This window comes from Montipora capricornis, chromosome 8, assembly GCF_036669925.1.
Source record: "Montipora capricornis isolate CH-2021 chromosome 8, ASM3666992v2, whole genome shotgun sequence".
Taxonomy (NCBI): domain Eukaryota; kingdom Metazoa; phylum Cnidaria; class Anthozoa; order Scleractinia; family Acroporidae; genus Montipora; species Montipora capricornis.
Genome location: NC_090890.1, coordinates 32,150,217 through 32,157,716, shown reverse-complemented (window position 1 = coordinate 32,157,716; position 7,500 = coordinate 32,150,217). Strand labels below are relative to the sequence as shown.

Sequence of the window (7,500 nt, the reverse complement as noted above, 5' to 3'; positions counted from 1 at the left end):
AGAGCGGGTCTTGAACCCGGGATCTCCGGATCTCAAGGCAAGCGCCCTAACCACTGGGCCACACTGCCTCAAGTCTTCAAACTCTGTAATAATTTTGTTATCTTAACAACATGTTAAAAGACCCGCATGTCAAAACAAGCAGATGGCAATTTGGTAAATGGTATTTCTGGCACGAAAAGTTTTCGGGATGTTCGAGAAACGGACGCCCGGACTTCGTTCCAGGAGGAGTGCGGGCTCCTTTCCTGAAACAGCGTCTGGTAATCGAGCCTATATGATGGCGCACCTGGGGTAAAAGTCACCACCAAAAGAATCTAAATCCGCGCGATTGTTTAAATAACCCCGATTCTTATTAACATACGTCTCTCCACCGGTGGCAAATATGCTTTGCCGCTCTCACTCGAAAAGGAACCCGAAAGTTTCGTTAATTTAAGAAAACTGACAGGTATTCATTTAAACACTGCAATTGTGGATCTATTTCTTGGACATCAACTGGTTTTCAATGACGTCTGTTTTAGACAAAAATTTGCACGGTGAAGCAGTTTGCGATGTCATTGAAACATCAGGCCCATGCTCTCTTTTTAAGGGCACTACGTGTTTCATGGTAATGATGGAAAGATACATCTTAGATAAAATTAAATTCTCAGGTTGGCTGAAAGAACGGCCAAAATATCTTTGCGCGTGTGATTGATTTACAAGCAAGCCCCAGACTATGCTGAACCCAGATCATCTTTTGTAGTACCAATGAAAAAACCCTTGTGAAATGATGAACAACAGTAATAGAAGCCAATCTTTGAATTGAAGAGAAGCTATGTCATCCTGATGGCAGGTGTAATGACGCCTCAACTCACTCCTAATCGCTCTCATCTGCTGTACACATTCCTTCTGTAAATCCTTCAAAGGCTGAAAGATCTTCTCCAAAGCTGCCGCGTCAACAGTTTCCTTAAAACTAGAATCATCATCGTCCTCAACACTACTGGAGTGCTCCGCTTCGGGATCAGGCGTTGACGTTCCAGAGCGGTCCATGGAGTCACGTCGAGAGCCCTTTGCTTGGCCACTGCCTCTGAGTCGACCCGAAGAAGGACGCTTTCGTTTTGTTGTGGATTTTTTATTGAGATCTGGTGTTTGAACGCTAAGCAGGCTAGTAGTTCTCACCATGGGCGCCTTCAGACGATATTGGGTCTTGATAATGCCATCACTTTCATACTCCTTCAGATCTGTCATCGGATCCCATGGTCTGACACTGGGAACAAAATTAAATAGAAATATTTAAGTGTTCATAGATTGAGTTACGTATTTATTAAACGTCACTCATATTAAATAGTGCTTTCTTTAACCACAACCAAACTTAAGCGACTGCAATTCTATTCAATTTACATTTTCTTGGATACTTTCCTGTGCCCTATTCCACGCAAGGCACTTTACTCTCACGGTGCCTCTCTCCACCCAGGTGTATAAATGGGTACCAGCAAATCTAATGCTGGGGGTAACCCTGCGATGGACTAGCATCCCATCCAGGGGGGAGTAGAAATACTCCTAGTCGCTTCATGCTACAGAAACCGGAGATAAGCGCCGGCCTGATGGGCCTTCTAGGCTCGTAGCAGACTTTACCTACCTTACCATTCCACGTAAACATTTTCATCCTGAATTATTAATCGCTGGGAAACCTTACCACCTGCCCATGGTTTTCATGTATGCGCCTCCTTCCTCGAAACTGGAAGCTTTTTGAGTCAGCAAGGAAGAAAATGGGAGGCCTAACTAATGCTAACTCTTTCTCTCTTTTCGGATCCAGCACAGCATATTTCTCTCCGTTTTGACTTTTCAGTTTTGTAATGCCGCATTTCGTGTTTTTAATGACGCAACTTAAAGCCCTTCTTACTGTGGTCCAGAAATACCATCAACAAATATCAGCGGTTTGTTTTTACGGAAAATGCAAGCCAGAATTGCTCTTTATCAAGTTAAAGTATTATTAAGGAGATAATTATCTCGCATCTGGGACAGTGATATGTATAAATAACATTATAACTTTTCGCATGCAGTTATTTCAAACATTGCTATTATACCTGTTCCAGGTAACATCCCAGATAAAAATATAAATTAGTGAATGTAAAGGCCAGAAGACACTTAGTATTTCGGATTTAAATTCAGACTGCTGTTTTTCAGTTATTCTTATACAATGGGACCAAATCAAGTATTGAAACTTACTCCCGGTACTTGTAAAACCAGCGATTAATAGCATTAGGAGCAGCTGGATCTCTTTCAAACATCTTAGGAATCCACTCTTCCCCTTTTTCTCTCCTTTCTCTATGCCTTTCCGCTGAGCTTCTTCAAGAACGAACTTCTCCTGTGTGGCTTTCTCCTAATTAATTACACATGAAAAAACATTTAAGTTTCGATTTTGATTGGCGAATCGAGTTTTGGTGGGTTAATATCTTACAGAAATCCAATCAAATACAGCTTGTGATGGCAACATATGCATACATGGAGTAGCTTTAACGAAAATTAGTGATGGGCCGCACGTGAGGAACGGCTTTCTGGATTGAAAAACGCCGCTATTAAGAAAGAGAAACACTGCTTGCTCTTAAGCTGTCACTCTGGAAAACACGACGCATGGAGGAAGAAAGTGCGCAAGGAACTGAAAATCATGTGCACTATCATCCTGACAAGGCTGTGCAACACACAATAGTGAATCATACGCTAGAAATCCTGTAATTTTCGCAGATTTTAAATCAATGACCACACATAGCATTCACCCCACAGGCCTAGCTGGGTATAGGCACTCACTTGTTGTATAAACTTTCGTCATATTCTTTGGATTATCAATTTTGTTTTTTCACTTGTGAGTACAATGAGACATGCAATCAACATGGTTAAGTTTTTGCATTAAAAATTTGTTGATAGTTGTCAACTTCAAAGTCTGTAAGTCCTAAAAATTTGAAAAAAAAAAGGGCCCTTTGACATATTCCTTTGAACTTCTGAGATTGATAACAAGAGGTCTACGTTTCCTAAATTACCATTTCTGTTGGTTCAGATTAAAGTCTTTTTATTATAACCCCCTCCCCTCGTCCTTTTAGGTGCTGCTTGTTGCTTCACCAATCATTGGGGGGGTGCCCATATTTGCTAACATGTTGAAAGGATGTTTAGACAGAGAGGAGTTTTAACTACAGATATTCAGTAAATAACTGCAATCCTGTACAAAACTGGTTGGGGAAATGAAAAGCAAAATGGTACCCCTCAACTACCAATCACAAATGCCCTTGGTGTTTCACTACAGAAGTCAACTGAACTCTTTCGTTGGCCACCCTCCCCCCCCCCAATCCTCCAAAATTTCCATTTAAAAATAAAGGGAATGCTATTAAAACATATCCGAGCCATTTTGTCAAAATTGGTCAGGGGAAGCGGGGTTCTTTGCATGTGATCACACCAGAATGCCTAAAAATTCTTATTTTTTTCTCTCAGCAGTTCAGTTGTCGAAGATTGTGTTTCCCGATTCCTACCTGGTCATTCAACTTGATGGCATCACTGACATGTGTCCACAATCTAAATGTAGAGATGAGTTATGTGAAACATGTTATTGAATCACTGAGATTACGATAACTATTTGCAATTAACTATGCTGTGAATTTGAACAAATGACCCGAGTGTTTTGTTAAACGAGATTCACACGAAATTCAGACATCACTGCACCTACTTTTCAGATTCAAATTCTCCCTGGCTTGTGTAATCAACCAAGTGCCGTGGAAGTCTTTTTTTTCTGATCTCCGGAGTTGGATCCCAGAACAGTTCAGGTAGTGGTTCTACTTCCTGTAACAAATATACAGAGCGCACAGATTGTTGAAAGGATGACTGTCTTTGACTACGAGAACACACCATAAAAAGAGATTAAATTCCCTGTTTATTACAAAATTAATTTAATAAAAACAGCACTTCTTAATAACACAAGTTCAACATCAGTAAATGAGGTTTCCTGTTCCATTACGCAAAAGTACAGTTATATACCTTGCCAAGGACGTATACAATATTATAGTTTTTTGTGCTCCTGTGATTACAAAAAATCACCTCCTTTTTCCTTCAGATTTTGAAAGTGTGTTTGCTTAACACCTTACTGTCAAAATTCTTAGCTTTGATTTTTATCTAAACGCCGTTTACTTTGAGTGTGTGTGTTTGAACTTCACGGTCCGGCATTATCCACGTTCAAAACTGACGATTGGACCTCAGAGGGTGGATCCAGGGAACAGTGACGTCATTTACTCACTTGCTTAAAATTTCAGCGTGTGAATGCAGCTTACTATATATGCAAAACGCGAGTTTAAATGTCTGAAAGCCCAAAACTCCCGCCTGCATATTAATTCTGCGGCGCACGCACGCATTGCATTCTTAAACTAGTGAGCCTTTGACGTCACTTCCTCCAGAGGTATTTTTGCACGGTTTAAAACCATGCGAGAGAAAGCAGAACTGAGCAAGTGCTCTTGGTACCCAAAATGAAAATTGGGGGTAACCAAGCATTTTTCAGAGATAATTAAGTTTGAATTTGGGAAAAGAACGCCACACATTGCTTTGTATTTTACAGCTTTTTACAAATATTGTTGATTAATTATCTTCGAAAAATGCGTGGTTACCCCAATTTCTTTTTGGATTTCAATAACACTTGTTAACATCTGATTTTCCCGCATAGTTAGTAAACCGCGCAAAAATACCTTTGAATTAGTAGGCACCGTCGTTAAGTAACTCACCCCTGCTTGCACTGGAGCTTTCAAGTCTACAATGATCACCTCACCATCCTAAAAAAATGGAAGCAATCACTTTCAGGACAAACCAACCGAAATATTAAAAAATGATGAGAACGCAAAAAGGTTTTAATTGTCAATGAAATAACCATGTTTTGACTCACCCATTTGCCTTCTATTCTGCACAGTGTTTCTTTGCCCATTTTGATCTTGCCAGCAACAAAGTTAGACTCTCCACTCTTCTTCCAGAAGGGCTGCAAAGAAAATCATTTCATAATTAATCTATAATGAGTTCTTACAATGATATAAGTTTAACAAGCAAGAAAAATATCTGAAAGGTTGTGTATGTACTATGAGTCAAAACAATACTTTCCGACATCTTTACCTTAAGTTAAATTCAATCTCAGCCTTGTATCCAGTCTTTTCGCAGTTTATGGTGACAACTCCACCCAACTCCATTGTCAGTGTGCCAATCAAAATGCCTACAGATACATTTGTATAAAAAATTAACAATTAAATGCAAGATATGTAATCTGATTCCACTGTGTTAAGCTAGCATTCTTCATTGACGACCTGCTAACTGCTACATGTACATGTAAAGGCGGCGAAATACGACATACAAAAACCTCAAATTGGCGCGCAAAAAATTGTTTCGTTGCAAGTTTGGGTCGATGTCTCCCGATTTTCACCTTGCATGATCAACTTGTTGCACAACAAAAGCATTTGTTGCGGGTTAAAGAAAGTTGTTGCGAAAAGTTGAGCGCGGGTCTACTCTGAGCAACAAATTTTGGCTTTGTTGGTCGTTTTTCATCAAGCTCACAACTTGTCGCGCAACAAATGTGCTCGTGTACTAGCAAATCAACCAATCAGCCCGCTGCATTTCTTCAACCCGCAACAAATGTTTTTGTTGCGGGTCAAGTTGATCACGCAAGGTGAAAAACGCGAAACATCGATAAAAACTTGCAAGGAAACAATGTTGCGCAACAAGTTGAGGGTTTGTATCTCGTATTTCTCCGCCTTAAGTGAGTGATATTCCTGTGCCACCATCAGCAACATTTAAAACTATATACAATTTTCAATTACTAATTACTTTTATGTGGATAAAGTGCTTAACAGAAGGCTTCCTGTGGATTGACAAGGGTCTGCAGTGACCACATGTCCTAATAAGATACTTTCTTCAATATCTTACAACAATACACCCAAGTTCTCAATAATTCACAGCCAATGTGAAGTGCAAGGTTTTAGCCTTCAAAATTATCTAGGATACAAATTAAATTATCATCATCTAAAATCACCTTTGCAGTGAGCGTAGGGAAGGGACATCACATACTCCTCACCAAACCTAGCAATGTCATTGTCCCCATTCCATCCAAAATCGCAGAGGAAGAGTTTCCTGTAAAATTGCATTGAAAAAAGTTATCCATTGAAAGAACTAAACAAAAATTGTCAATTTCGGTCTTACGCTGTACAGTGGAGATTTTTCATCACCCCGGTAATTTTAAACTTTAGCTCCTTTGCAATAGACCACTCATGAGCTTGAAAGCAGTTTTCTAGAGGCAGCTGAGCCACTTACATGTACATGATTGGAAATGTTTTGGCCGAGAGGCAAATGACCTGTTCACAGAACACTCTTTTCCCAAAGTTTTTCTTTGCAAGAAGGCTACAAAGTTTCCTAATTGACCGTAAACTGCACAACAAGCAGTATAACTTACGTCCCCTAAACAACATTGAAAATTAAATAGTCGTGAATGGTGTCAAGGGGAAGGAGTTCATAAAAAAATAACTTCTTACTGTTTACTAAGAGATACGAAATCAAAGAAACTGCTACCGGTAATTAAGATTTTCAAACTACCACTCACCATAAAATTTGGACTTGGCCAGGCATGAACAATTGACTACGTAACCCTCCTCTCTGTTGGAGATATAAATGCTGATACTGGAGGATGATGGGATACCTGCTCGGCTACGAAATGCGTCTTGGTACCATTGGGATGCAGCCAAAAGCAGCGGAATGTCTCACCTAGAATTGGGTTATATGGCTTCTTCAAACCCTACGAATGAAAGAATTAAATCAAATTAATACAAGAGGTACTTATTAGGAATGATAGTTGAAGTGTTATTGAGCAGGGAGGAGGAGGTTTAAATTTTCTTAAGACGAAAGGTTGGAGCATGAATTACTATAAACTAAATGGACAACTACACAATCACAGGAAGATTGTTCACTTTTTACACTAAATTAACTCCTTAATTATTATCTTGTTGGCTAATGGCAGCATGACAATAAGAAAAAGTAAATGTAATATAGAATTTAATGATTCCTTTCTGTTCACTGACCTTTGGTTTCTTGTAGAATCCTGACAGATACCACTTACCACTTCTTTCATTCTGTAAGCATTTTCCTCTCTAGCAGCCCTGAAAAAGACATGAAATACAATTTTCAAACTTTATAAAAACGTTTTATTTCTGAATTGATTTTTTTAAAAAACATGTAAAAAGCTGCATAAACGATGGCTATTAATAGGACTGGTAGGGGAATCCGCAATGGAATAGTTTCTGTGAAGGTTTATACAACTACCTGGATAAATGTCAGAATGGAAGTAGAAATCAGAGAGCTTGTCCGAAAAGATCTTGGCTCCAGAATAAAGGTTGGTAAAGTAACTCTTGAGAGATCCATGCCTGGCTTAACCTAACGACAAAATGGAGCCAGCAGTAGAGGCATTAGCCATGTTGATCTCCTTTGAAATAAAGGTGACCATGGTGGTGTTACACAAGGCCA

The 7,500-nt window shown here is 39.4% G+C and overlaps 1 pseudogene; it reads right to left on the bottom strand.

Annotated features, from left to right (window-relative positions):
• Positions 1-7,500, bottom strand: part of LOC138013938 (oxysterol-binding protein-related protein 8-like) — a 12,125-nt pseudogene that overhangs the window by 940 nt on the left and 3,685 nt on the right.